Below are 14,844 nucleotides of genomic sequence, written 5' to 3' on the forward strand. Positions count from 1 at the left end.
TTAAGAATTTTTTAGAAGAGAGAATTCCAATGACTGACTCTTATACTTTATTGTGTCCCTGGCATAATTACAGTAATTTACTATAGAGACAGACACGAGGACATGTTCCCTTTTATGAATTAGCTGGCAGAGGTCATACAGACTATCCTTTTCAATGAGCCAGGTTCCAGGTCTGCCAGATGAGGGTTTCCTTTAAGGGAATCCTACCTCAGCTGAGGTTAATAGGCCATTCCCTAAAGGGCCATTCACTCTATCTGCAGTATTGTCAGACTTCATAGGGCTAATGGCTTCATTGACATATTATTGTCTTTCTATTTTAATATACCTGATGTCAGACAGGTCAATTATGAATATATTGTAATTCAGCAATTATCTATAACCAAAGCTTCAAGTGGCTTGAGCACTAAAGAAATCAGAGTATGCCAGGATGTGATTAGGCTTGGATTTCAGCAAAGAGATCCAGAAAAAAATTATAATTAATTATATCAATAAATGTTCATGTACGTAAGGACAGTGCTGTTAATGAAATATAATATGCAAAACTTGGAATGTAAAAATACAATAATCTTAACTCACATTTAGAACTGGATTTTTTTTATAAAAGAAACTTTTTTCAATGAACCCATTTAGTTATTAACTATGTTATAAAATAGATACATATTATTGCTTTCTGAATTCTTTAAAACCATCTTAGATGACTTTAAATTTCTAACACGTTATTAATTCCAATGTAATAAAATTAATAAGAACAACTAGTTTATCAAGTCAGTTAACACATGAATTTTCAGATTTTATGAAACAATATTTCCATTATTATATTATGTATTATTTAGTAATATCAGGAATCCTAGAGATGATCCTGACTTTAATATTTTCCCTTTCTTTATCTCTACAAAATAATCAGTTATTAATTCTAGGCTTCAATACTATGACAATAACTTCAAATAGCATTTTTCACAACAAATAACCCAAAATCACATAACTGATCAAATTCCTCAGCATTTTACCCACCAAGTTATCTTACTTGGGGCTACATAATATTAGATTGCCCAAGTTAATTTCAGAGACCCTAATTGATTGTCATCTCTTCCTGGACTTTTTTTTTTTCAGTGGATTACTGAATACTTTTATTCTGCACATAGAAGCCACTAAAGGATCTGGCCCATGGGCTTGTTGGGGGGCTGCATCACAAGTATATGACTCTGCACATCAACACTGGGGGTGGGGGTGAGAACAGATCATTTTACCCAGTCACAAGATGAGGTCTTCCAAAAAAGGACCAAATGATCAGGTACCAGAAGAAGCAGTGAGAACACAGAAAGGTGGAAGAGAGCGGGGTGGAGTTATGGAGCAGAGCCCCCATCCCCAAAACAAAACTGGTCTACTACTTGGTGCTGCCCATTCTTTGGAGGACTTCTACTGAGGTGACTGTGTCCTACTAGCTCTGAGGCTTCATGGTCATGGAGCTTACTTGGCCAGAGGGTTTCTGAAGTTCCTTCCAGCAAATTTAGCCTTGCTGCCCAGTTCTTCCTCAATTCTGAGAATTTGGTTATACTTGGCCAAATGCTCAGATCAGCAGGGGGCCCCAGTCTTGATCTGCCCAGTGCAGAGACCCATCATCAGGTCTGCAATGAAGGTATCTTCAGTCTCTCCAGAGCGATGGGAAACCATTACTCCCTACCCATTGGACTGGGCCAGCTTGCACGCCTGGAGAGATTCTGTCACGGGGCCAATCTGGTTCACTTTGAGCAGGAGGCAATTGCAAGCTTTCTCATTCACAGCCTTTTCAATGCGCTTGGGATTGGCCACTGTGAGATCATCCCCTACAACCTGGATGCCTGCAGTTTCAGTAAAATTCTTCCAAGCTTTCCAATCATCCTGGTCAAAGGGATCTTCAATAGACACCACTGGATAGTCCCAGATGAAGCTCTTGTAAAGGTCCCCAAGCTCAGCAGGTGAGATGAATCTGCTGGGATCATCAGGAGACTTGAAGTCCAAGTCATATTTCCCAGACCGGAAGAATTCAGAGGCAGCAACATCCATGCCAATTACAACCTTGTCAGTATATTCAGCCTTGCCAATCGCTTCCTTCAGCAGCTCAAGAGCTTCTTTATTCTCCAGGATGTTAGGAGCAAAGCCACCTTCATCTCCTACATTGGTGGCATCCTATCCATATTTCTTCTTAATCACATTCTTCAGGTTGTGGTAGACCTCAGCTCCACTGTGCATGGCCTCCGTGAAGTTTGATGCTCCAACAGGGAGGAGTATGAACTCTTGCATTGCTAGCTTGTTACCAGCATGGGAGCCACCATTAATCACATTGAAGGCTGGAACTGGCAGGATGACTTCTTCATTGCCTGCAAGATCAGCAATATGGTGGAACAAGGAGACACCTTTCTTAGCAGCCCCAGCCTTACAAACAGCCAGAGACACTCCCAATATAGCATTTGCTCCAAATTTAGATTTATTCTCAGAACCATCCATCTCTATCATCAATTTGTCAATCTTCTCCTGCTCCACAACATTCAGTTTCTTGCTAATCAGGGTGGGGCAATAGTTTTATTGAGGTGCTCATCCGCTTTTGAGACACCTTTCCCCATATATCGGGTCTTATCATTGTCTCGGAGCTCCAGGGCTTCATGGATGCCAGTAGAAGCCTCACTAAGCAGGCACAGCAGCTCTGAAGAGACCTTTTGAAGTATAGAGATCAACTTCAACGGTGGGGTTTCCACGAGAGTCAAAGATCTCTCTTGCAATGATCTTCAAAATCGACATGCTGAATTTCTGGTCAGGGCTGGCTCCGCAGGGTTCAGAGGAGAGAGGCCGAGGGGAGTCTTTCTGGACTCTTAAAGCATCTTGAGGTCAGGATCAGTCTTTCTGTCTATTGTCTTTCTGAGTTACATTTTACATGGGGGAAGATAGACCAAGAGAAATTAACATTTATTTCCAGGTCTTGAAGCTAGATATGTCAGGCAATTTACAATCACAAAGAAATGAAACAATAAGTCGCCTAGTCCAGTTAACAAAAATTACAAATGACTACATTTATTCCTTTTATAAACCCAAGAGAATATTTAAAGTCTCATTAATTAAAATAGGTCAAAAACAGTTGGCAATCAATATTAGGTTAACAAAAAAAATAAAAAAACAAAACCTAGCTCACAGGTGAGGATATTTCACAAAGGTATTCATCACAAAGCTTTTAAATCACACACATGTAGGTATGCCTTTAAATGTAAACCATAGATAGGGCTCAACTTTTTCAGAGCCAGTGAAATCCAGGAACAACTCATATGTTGATTGTGCTGAATTTTTTGTTTTTTTTGTTTTTTCAAATTTTATTTATTTATTTTTGAATTTTACAATTTTCCCCCCCAACTTCACTTTCCTCCCCCCCACCTCCACAGAAGGCAGTCTGATAATCTTTAGATTGTTTCCATGCTCTACATTGATCAAAACTGAGTATGTTGAAAGAGAAATCATAACCTTAAGGAAAAAATAAAAGAGATAGCAAAATTACATAATAACATAACTTTTTGTCTTTAAATTAAAGGTAACAGTCTTTGGTCTTTGTTTAAACTCCACAATTCTTTCTTTGAATACAGATGGTATCATCCATCATAGATATGGTATCTTTCATCACAGATACCCTAAAATTGTTCCCAACTGTTGCACTGATGAAATGAGCAAGTCCATTAAGATTGATCATCAACCCCATGTTGCAGTCATGGTGTACAATGTTCTTCTGGTTCTGCTCATCTCACTCAGTATCAGTTCATGCAAATCCCTTCAGGCTTCTCTGAATTCACATCTCTCCTGGTTTCTAATAGAACAATAGTGTTCCATAACCATTCCCCAATTGATGGACATTCACTCAGTTTTCAATTTTTTGCCACCACAAACAGAGCTACTATGAGTATTTTTGTATAAGTGATGTTTTTTTTTACCCTTTTTCATGATATCTTCAGGGTAAAGACCCAGAAGTGGTATTGCTGGATCACAGGGTGTGCATATTTTTATTGCCCTTTGAGTGTAATTCCTAATAGCTCTCCAGAAAGGTTGGATGAGTTCACAACTCCACCAACAATGTATTAGTGTCCTAAATTTCCCACATCCCTTCCAACATTGACCTTTGTTCTTTCCAGTTATATTGGCCAGTCTGAGAGGTGTGAGGTGGTACCTCAGAGATGATTTCATTTGTATTCCTCTAATTAAATTTAGAGATTTAGGAAAAATTTAGAACAACTTTTTTTTTAGGTTTTTGCAAGGCAAATGGAATTAAGTAGCTTACCCAAGGCCACACAGCTAGGTAATTATTAAATGTCTGAGGCTGGATTTGAACTCAGGTACTCACTCCAGGGCTGATGTTCTATGCACTGCGCTATCTAGCCATCCCTAGAACAATTTTTCATATGACTATGAATTAATTTGATTTCCTCATCTGTAAATTCTCTGCATATCCTTTGACCATTTGTCAATTGGGGAATGGCTTTTTTTATTTTATAAATTTGACTATTTTATTTAAAAAATTTTTTTTTATATTTTTAAAAATGAGTCATTTGTCAATAATACTTATAAAATTTTCCCCCCAATTTACTACATTTCTTTTGATCTTGGTTTCAGTGGTTTTGTTTGTGCAAAAGCTTTTTAATTTAATTTAATCAAAATTATCTAGTTTGTTTTTAATGATGTTCTCTATCTCTTCCTCAGTCATAAGCTATTTCCCTTTCCATAGAACTAACAGGTAAACTATTCCTTGATCTCCTAGTTTGCTTATAATATTTTTTATGTCTAAATACTGTACCCATTTTGATCTTATCTTGGTATAGGGTGTGAGATATTGGTCTAATCCAAGTTTCTGCCTCACCAACTTCCAATTTTCCCAACAGTTTTTAATTGAAGAGAGAATTTTATCCCAGATGTTGGACCCTTTGGGTTTATCAAACAGCAGATTATTATAATCATTTCCTGCTGTCTCTTTTGCACCTAGTTTATTCCACTGATCCACCACTCTATTTCTTTGCCAATACCAGATAGTTTTGATGACTGATGCTGTATAATATAAGTTTAGATCTGGTAGGGCTAAGCCACCTTCTTTTGCACTTTTCTTCATTAAATCCCTGGAAATTCTTGACTTTTTATTTCTCCATATGAATTTACTTACAATTTTTTCTAACTCATTAAAAGTAACTTTTTGGAATTTGATTGGTAGGGTACTAAATAAGTAGGTTTTTTTTTTTTTTTATCATTTTAGCTCAGTCTTTCCAAGAGCAGTTGATATTTGTCCAGTTATTTAAATCTGATTTTATTTGTGTGAGAAGTGTTTTATAGTTGTTTTCATAGAGTTTCTGAGTCTGCCTTGGCACCAAGTATTTTACATTGTCTGAAGTTACTTTGAGATTTCTCTTTCTAGCTCTTGCTTCTGTATCTTGCTAGTAATATATAGAAATGCTGAGGATTTATGAGAGTTTATTTCATATCCTGTGACTTTGCTAAAGTTGCTAATTACTTCTAGTAGGTTTTAAATAGTTTTTAGGATTCTCTAGCTATACCATCAGGCCATCTGCAAAGAGTGAAAGTTTTATTTCTTCCTTCCCAATTCTAATTCCTTCAATTTCTTTTTCTTCTCTTACTGTTGAAGCTAACATTTCTAACATAATATTGAATAGTAGTAGTTGTTTCACCCCAATCTTATTGGGAATGCCTCTAGCTTATCCCCATTGCATATAATGCTTGTTGATGGTTTCAGATAGAAACTGCTAGTCATTCTAAGGAACAATCCATTTATTCTGACATTCTCTAGTGTTTTTGGTAGGAATGAGTGCTATATTTTGTCAAAAGCTTTTTCAACATCTATTGATATAATCATATGATTTCTGATAGGTTTATTATTGATGTAGTTAATTATACTAACAGTTTTCCTAATATTGAACCAACCCTGTATTCCTGGGATTAATCCTGCTTAGTCATAGTTGTATTATCCTCGTGATAGCTTGCTGTAATTGCTTTGCTAAGATTTTATTTAAGATTTTTGCATCTATATTCATTAGGTAAATAGGTCTATAATTTTCTTTCTCTGTTCTGACTCTTCCTGGTTTAGATATCATCACCATATTGGTGTCATAGAAAGAGTTAGGTATCCAGAGCGCAGCCCACAGATGGTAAAGGGGTAGGGGGAGACTGTAGAGGTCTCTCCACTCTCCCTGGGGCAGGACTGTTTGCTCCCACTCAAATCCAGGTTGCAGTTTAGGCTCCCATACCACCAAAGCTGAGCAGGGAATCTCTTCACAGCTCCAGGGCAGAGGGGAGGGCCTGTATTTGCTTTTCAAATTTCTTTGTAAGTTCTTCCAAAGAACTTGTTTTAGACTTGTGATCATTTGACATTACTCTTTGGGGGAGGGGTAGTGAGTAATCTGTTAAAGGTTATACATGTATAATCTATCTGTTATACATGTTAAATATATTTCCATATAAAGAAAGAGATGTTTGTCCTTCATTCTCAAAGAAGACCATGACATCAGAGAGGTGATGCCATGACAACCACATGAATTGGTTTTGAGTGTGGAGATGCTGAGCTAAGTCACCAGCCTCACTTTCTCCTCCAGAGTCATCTGGGTCCAATGGCCAGAAAGGAATCTGAACAACTGAAGATGGCATTGGATTGGAGTTAATTGACTTGCTCAGGGTCACACAGTTAGTTAATGTCAGTTGTCTGAGGCCAAATTCCAACTCAGTTCTCCTGACATTAAGGCCAATACTCTATCCACTGTGCCAAGTTGTGAAAGATGAATCAGAACAAAAGAGAACCAAAAAAGAAACATGACAGGGTTAAAAAAAAAACATAAAATCATAGAACAAATTTAGGCCCTATCTTTTTTGAGGTCCTCAAGCTATCTCAGGAGGACAACTGTTTTACTCTTTATTTTTTCTGCTCTACATTTATTTCATGATGATTTTTTGTCTATTTGTGGAGAAAATCTGGAGAGCCTAGAAATTTCTGACCTATTAGATCATCTTTCCAGAATTCTCTTTAGAGTTGCTTTCTAATGGGCAATTTTTTTGGTTAATGGGTAAGGATGATATTTTTTTTCAAGTGAGTAATAGTTTATTTCCACTTTCAAAAAAATATTTTCATATCCTTAGACTATTCATCTCATATATACTGAGCAACCTTTATTAATTTAGAGCAGTTTAATATATTTTATTTTATTTATTTTTTAGGTTTTTGCAAGGCAAATGGGGTTAAGTGGCTTGCTCAAGGCCACACAGCTAGGTAATTATTAAGTGTCTGAGACCGGATTTGAACCCAGGTACTCCTGACTCCAGGTCCTGTGCTTTATCCACTACGTCACCTAGCCGCCCCTGTTTAATATATTTTAGATGTCATGTTTTTATCTTGCATACTTGCCAAATTTTTCCTGTTTTATTTTTTAAATTAGTTTTTGGTAGTTTGAAAAAATTTTTTACTTTAATTTAGTCACACATATCCATAATACATCCTTTAATTAGTAAATTCTAAGTGAGGAAATTCCCTTTATCAATGTAGATGTACACCTTCTCTCCAATTTAAAGAAATTACTGAAAGGAATTAAGTAACTTATCTATAGTCATAAAGCCAAGATTAGTTGGGAGCACTTAAACCCAAGTTTTCCTGACTGCGAGTTCAAGTTTGGATCAACTATATAATTGTTTCTCATATTGTATAAATTGGAGGCCTTAATAATTTTTTTGTGTTAAAGAATCTTTTTTTTCAGTTTGTTTATTTTTAGCTCATCACCTTTTTAAATTTTAATTTACATTTTATTAATTTACACATTACTAAAATAGTCTTGTTGTAAGAGTAAACATAATCTTTCCTTTCCCCCACAAAAATAAAACACCTCAAAATAAATAAAGTGAAAAAAGAGAATAAAAATGTGCTTCAGTCTGTGTTCAGATAACATCAGTTCTGTCTCTGGGGTGGATTGCATTCTTTATCATATTTTTCCACAGCTGCTGTTGCTTATTGTAATTCCCTCCACTTATTCCTCCCCACTCCCATTTATTATATTTTCTCTCTCCTTTCCCTCTGTCCCTCTTCAAAAGTATGCTGTGCGAAAGCCAAGTGATGAAGTGGACAGAGCACTGGCCCTGGGGCCAGGGGGCCTCAAGTCTACATCCCACCTCAGAGACCCAGCAACACCACCCAGCTCCGTGGTCCCAGAAAGGCCACCTAATCCCACCACCTTTCATAAAGTAAAAAAAAAATATTGTATCTGACTACCCTCTCCCATGATCTATCCTCTCCTCTATCACCTACATCCCTTTCTCCCCATCCCCTTTCCTTTTTCCCCTCTAGATTTCTATACTCCATTAAGTATGTATGTTGTTTCCTCTCCTAGCCATTTCTGATGAGAATGAAGACTCTCTCACTCCCCTTCACCTTCCCCCCTTCCACTCCATTGCAAAAGTTTTTTCTTGACTCTATATCTTAGCCCATTCTACCTCTCCTTTCCCATTCTCCCAATACATTCCCTTTTTCACCCGTTGCCTTCTTTTTAACAATATATTATACCTTTAAATTCAGCTCCTTCTTGTGCCTTGTCTATATATGCTCCTTCTAATTGCTCGAATAAATGAGAAGGTTCATATGAGTATTATCAGTATCATCTTCCCATGCAGGAATATATGCAGTTCATCATCATTAAATTCCTCCTAATTTACCCTCCCCATTCACCCTCTCTAGGCCTCACCTGAGTCTTGTACTTAAAGATCAAACTTTAGGTTCAGCTCTGGCTGTTTCAACAGGAACATTTGAAATTCCCCTATTTCATTGAATATCCATCTTTTCCCTTGGAAGACTATGTTCAGTTTTGCTGGGTAGTTGATTCTCAGTTGCATTCCAAGGTCTTTTGCCTTCCAGAATATTGTATTCCAAACCCTATAAGCTTTTAATGTCGATACTGCTAGGTCCTGTGTTATCCTGACTGTGGCTCCATGATATTTGAATTGTTTCATTCTGGCTGCTTTGTAATATTTTCTCTTTGACTTGGGAGTTCTGGAATATGGCTATAATATTCCTGGGGGTTATTTTTTTAATCTCTTTCAAGAGGGATTCAATGGATTCTCGCAATTTCTATTTTTATCCTCTGCTTCTAGGATATTAAGGCAATTTTCCTATAGAAATCCTTTAAAAATGAAGTCAAGGCTCTTTTCCTGATCATAACTTTCAGGTAGCCCAATGATTTTAGAATTGTCTCTCCCTGGGGGCAGCAAGGTGGTGCAGTGAATAGAGCACTGGCCCTGGAGTCAGATGGACCTGAGTTCAAATTTGGTCTCAAACACTTAATAATTATCTAGCTGTGTGACCTTTGCCAGATCACTTAACCCTTGCAAAAATAAAAAAAAATTGTCTCTTCTAGATCTGTATTCCAGGTCAGTTATTTTTTTCAATGAGATATTTCAAATTTTCTTCTAGTTTTTCTTTCTTTTAGTATTGTTTTATTGTTTCCTGATTTCTTTCAAAGTCACCTGCTTCCTTTAGCTCTATTCTACATTTGAAGGAGTTGTTTTCTTCAAAGAGACTTCTTATTTCTTTTTCTGTCTGGCCAATTCTTCTTTTTAAGGCATAGTTCTCATTAACAGTTTGGACTGCCTTTTCCATTTGACCTAAATTGGTTTTTAACATGTTGTTTTCTTCAGCATTTTTTTTGGATCTCCTTGACTAAGCTGATGACTTGGTTTTCATATTTTTCCTGCATCTCTCTCATTTCTCTTCCCATTTTTTCCTCGACTTTCCTTACTTGATTTTCAAAATCTTTTTTGAGCTCTGTCATAGCCTGAACCCAATTCCTATTTTTCTTGGAGGCTTTAGATGGAGAAGCTTGAACTTTGTTGTCTTCTGAATGTGTGTTTTGATCCTCCATGGGACCAAAGTAATTGTCTATGGTCAGGGTCCTTTTTTGCTGTTTACTCATTTCTCCAATCTGTTCCCTGGCTTTGGGACTTTTGAATATTATTGGGACACCCCTGCAAGGACCTCTGGTCCTTCAGGGTCTTATGAGAGGCTCTGACTACTCTCCTGGCCTGTGCTTTGGTCTGTGGATGATCACAAGCACACCCCTCTGCCCTGGAGCTGTGAGGAGGATCCCTTTTCTGCTATGGTTGTAAGGGGGCTGAGACTGTGACCAGGGTCCTGTCCCAGGAATAGAGGAGAGATTTTGACAGTCTTCCCCCCAATCCTCTCACCTTCCGTGGACTGAGTGCTCTGGGAGCAGCTGCTGGGCAGCTTCCTGCTGGGTAGCTCTGTGGGCCTGCTTCTGTTTACTGGGATCTGTGCTGTGCTGAGGGCCAAGGCTGTGCTAAGGGCCATGCTGGCTCCCCATCTGGCAGAGGTTTCCCCACTGATCTTCCATGTTGTGCTTGGTGTTCCCTTGGTTGTTCAGGACTACTACTGCCAGAGCATAAATTTAACAAATAATATTACATAAAAAGATAAGAATAGATATTAAGATGTAAAATTATATAGGCTATAAAATATATAAAATTTAACATGATAGTAACAAAACTACCTTGTTTGGCTGTCTTCTTCTGAAGTTTCTTTCAGTCATATTATGTATATTTTCTTTTTTTAAATTATTATTTAAATTGATGTATTTATTTTATTTTTTATTTTAACACTGATATTGTACTTTACTTTTCCAATTATATGTTATAAAAGCTTTTCAACACTCATCATTTGCAAATTTATAAGTTGTACATTTTTCTAATACCCTCATTTCCCTCCCTACTTCCCTTGGCAGTAAACAATCTAGTAGCTGTTATGTATATTTTTTAATGTTCCATTAACTACTTGTTTAAGTGATGAGTTGTATTTATGATTAGTCTTTTCATTTTTTCTACTCTAACTCTCCCTCTGCAATGCAATGCCATGCCAGGCAAAAGAGATATTTTTTAAAGACTAATGATAATTTTATTAAAATGGGCAAAGAGAATCTTCTAACTTCAGGAGACGCTAATAGACATATTACAATTAGAATAAAGATAATAATTCATAGTTACACATAAAATGAAAGAGAGAGAACCAGAATGATTCAGAGAGGATAAAATATAAAGTGTAAAATACTTTCAATATCTTTTTTTATTTGGTTCCTAGACTATTCAGCTCATTAAAGCTAGTTTAGTCTAGTGAGACCACTAGAGGGCAAACTTTACTGGTTCTCTGGTAATTAAATTTAGTTTATAAACAAAACCTGTCAATGACTCACCTTCAAAATTGTACTTAAATACCTATAGAAATTATAAATATGATTTGAAATTTTAAGGAAGGCAGGTGTAACAAGGTCCATCTCATATAGCATACTCAAAGCTTTCTTTCTATTCCCATGCAAGGGATTCAGGGACTACTTCTAGGCATGTGGTGAGCCAACCTTGAAAAAAGATTTGATGTTTTATTAAGGTGCTGCAAGCCATGAGTGATTTCTTGATCCTTCCCTACTTGGTGTAGCTAGGTAGCACGGTGAATAGAGCATTGGCCTTGGAGTCAGGAGAATGGGAGTTTAAATCCCACCTCAGGCACTTTATACTTATTTGCTGAGTGACCTTGAACAAGTCACTTAACCCTGATTGCCTCACATCCAGGGCTATTTCTATTTATCCTGATTCATATCTGGCCACTGGACCCAGATGGCTCTGGAGGAGAAAGTAATGCTGGTGACTTAGCATAGCTCTCCCTCACTCAGATCCAATTCATGTGCTTGTTATGGCATCACCTCCCTGATGTCCTGGTTTTCTTTGAGAATGAAGGATAAGCATTATTATTATTACTCAGTGTAGTAAAAGTTGTCTGAGTATAGGAAAAGTGAAATATAAAATGGTTAATTAGTAGTCTTTCAAACCATTTTATTTTCTGATGAGGTTTAGGTATCAACCTCCAGGAAATTATAACAGTAATTATATACTAATCAGTCTTGTTTTAGTTGTTTGGTTAATTTTTGCTTTGAGTCTTTATGTTTAGGATTTCTATGGGATATAAATATCTATAGGAATAAATAACTGTCATATTCATATTGAACAATGAATACCTTTTCCATCCCTTCCCCTCCGAAGACTGCAGTCATAATATAACCTTCAAGTAAATGTATAATGCCAGGTTGAGGGTGTAATAAGCTAAAGTTTGAAAAAAAAAGAATCTAACTGCTTTCATTAGAGGCTAGAATTTCCTAGGATTCAATCTAATCAAAGCAGAATATCTGTATACAAAGTAGAGGGGCTCCTTAGTGGGTTGACAGATTGCTAACCTTGTGAACCTAGAAGTAGTTCATCCATATTACACAAGAAATATTACTCTTGAAGTTCTGCTAGAAACTTAGAGCAATACAGTTTGAGACACTGGTCATATAATAACTATTATTTCATGGGTGAGCTCAAAAGAAGAACCCAATAGTTCCCCTATGTTTATTTTTTACTTTTGTGAACAAAAATATTATTCAGTTCAACTATAACTTTTCACATTTTCTCCTTATTACTTTTTTTTTAGGTTTTTTTTTTTTTGCAAGGCAAATGGGGTTAAGTGGCTTGCCCAAGGCCACACAGCTAGGTAATTATTAAGTGTCTGAGACTGGATTTAAACCCAGGTGCTCGGGGACCTATTCCGAGCCTTCCTGCTCGAGGACCTATCCCGAGCCTTCCTGCTCGGCCACACTACCCCGAGCCTTCGCCTGGATACATACCTTTCCCCGGTCTTCGGTCGTCACGGACCCGTCGGTCTTCGGACGCCGGACCCTCCTTTGGGGAAGGAGGGCAATAACTGGACAGAACACCCGGTTGCAGTCTAACAGCAGGTCTTTATTGCTTACATAGCAGCGAAAAATGGCTCCCTCCTTCCCCAGTCCCATCCCTTATATAGTCTTCTGCTCCTCCCCCGAGCTCCTCCCCTGTTCCTCCCTCATGGGCGGAGCCACTCCTGTTACTGGGGCGTTCCCAGCACCCATGTGGGCGGGTTCACACCCCCAGGCGTCTCCTAACCCATAGGTGGCCAAGGTCCAGAGCTGGGTCCAGAGCACCCAGGTACTCCTGACTCCAGGGCCTGTGCTCTTTTCCACTACACCACGTAGCTGCCCCTTCCCCCATTACTTCTTGCATCAGGATCTGAAGATAATGACAAAGGTGATATGCAAAACATTTTGTTTCTAAGGTGATTGCTCTGAAGGTATCAACATTCAAAAGTTATTGGATGCCTGTTTAAAAAAATATATTAACTATTCACATTGGAACTTATGGTTCATTAAAAAGTAAGCTGTCCACAACTGTCCAGCTCCCAAATACCTACTCCAGCAAAAGCCACAAGTTTGCACCAGATCAAATAACCATCAGGAAATTCAATGAGAAACTAAAGTAAGTGGCATAATATACTCCAAATCTTCAAGAAAAAAAGTCATCAAATAACATATAAGAAAGAGGAATCAAATGAGAGGAAACAGAGGGCATAGGTATGAATTGGTTCTATTTTGAGAGTTTTAACATAAGAAAGACAAGGGAAGGCATAAGAGGGAATACATTATAGTGAAGATAGGAGTAGAATTTGCTACCTCTTAAAATTAAGGTACTTGATAAGAAGAATGTACAAATATAAAGGAAGGGATGGGGCACAACCTCACTGTTGTTTGAAATTCACATGCAAAGTTTGGTGTACAAATATATCAAACTCAATAGGGAAACAAGCAGAGGTAGAGAAAAAGGAGAATACGGTCAAGTGGGAAGGTTTTTTTGTGTGGAAGAAATAGAAGCAAAATTAATCCTAAAGTAAAAATTAGAAAGGGGAAAGAGGAAAAATACAAAAATCTAATGGGGATCCATATATATATATATATATATATATATATATATATATATATATATATATATATATATATTAGGGGGGGTTTTTTGGCAAGGAAATGAGTTAAGTGGCTTGTCCAAAGCCACACAGCTAGGTAATTATTAAGTGTCTGAGTCTGGATTTGGGCTCAGGTACTCCTGACTCCAGGGCTGGTGCTCTATCCACTGCCCCACCTAGTCACCCCCTGGGGATCCTTATATTGCCTCTCAGAATAGTAAACAAATTATGGTATATAAAAATAATGAAATATTAATGTACTTACATAATTGCAGAGAGAAATAAGAACTACATATTGGTAAGACTTTTTATGCCCTGAGGTGACCAAGGTACTGTATTAAGGGATACAAGGGAAAATTGAGTCCCAGTCAGCTTTGTAATCTTTTAGGGAAAACTATTTTAATGAATCACTATATCTGGAAGGGGAGAACCCTAGTAGTTACTGGTACTATGTAAGCAAAAATATAGTGAGAACTCTTTTTTGGTCTTAGTTCAAATAAAAAAATTATTTAGGCTTGAAATATAAATATGTTAAGCCTTCCAGAAGTTGGCCTTAAACAAGACAAACAGAAATTAGGGCTTTAGCATAAGTTTATCAATAGTTATCAGAGTTTAGCTCTAATTAAGACAAACAGATATTAAAGCTTAAACATACAGTGGTTTTTTTTGTTATTTCTCTACGGTTCTAATACTTATGACTACTCAATGAATACTCAATACTAACTAATCAAAGCTGGAATTCAGTGGACCCTTTTTATAAAGAACAAAATTGCCTGGCCTTTGTCAATCAGTATTCTAATACTTTCTCATGAAGTTATTAAGTCTGTTTCATATTAGAATTTAAATGAAAAAACTACTTATCTCCTTCCTTATTTAATGCTTAACAATGGCAGGAATCTATATGGTTCTTATAGAGATAACTAGACAAGTTTCCTAATTTCTAATCATTTGACTTCCTGTCTTTGTGAGGGATTAACTGGAATGCTAAC

At 37.1% G+C, this 14,844-nt stretch overlaps 1 pseudogene; it reads right to left on the reverse strand.

Annotated features, from left to right (window-relative positions):
* Positions 1–763: 763 nt before the first annotated feature.
* Positions 764–13,830, reverse strand: LOC141514467 (alpha-enolase-like; annotated as a pseudogene).
* Positions 13,831–14,844: the final 1,014 nt, after the last annotated feature.

Source organism: Macrotis lagotis, chromosome 2 (assembly GCF_037893015.1).
Source record: "Macrotis lagotis isolate mMagLag1 chromosome 2, bilby.v1.9.chrom.fasta, whole genome shotgun sequence".
Lineage (NCBI taxonomy): Eukaryota > Metazoa > Chordata > Mammalia > Peramelemorphia > Peramelidae > Macrotis > Macrotis lagotis.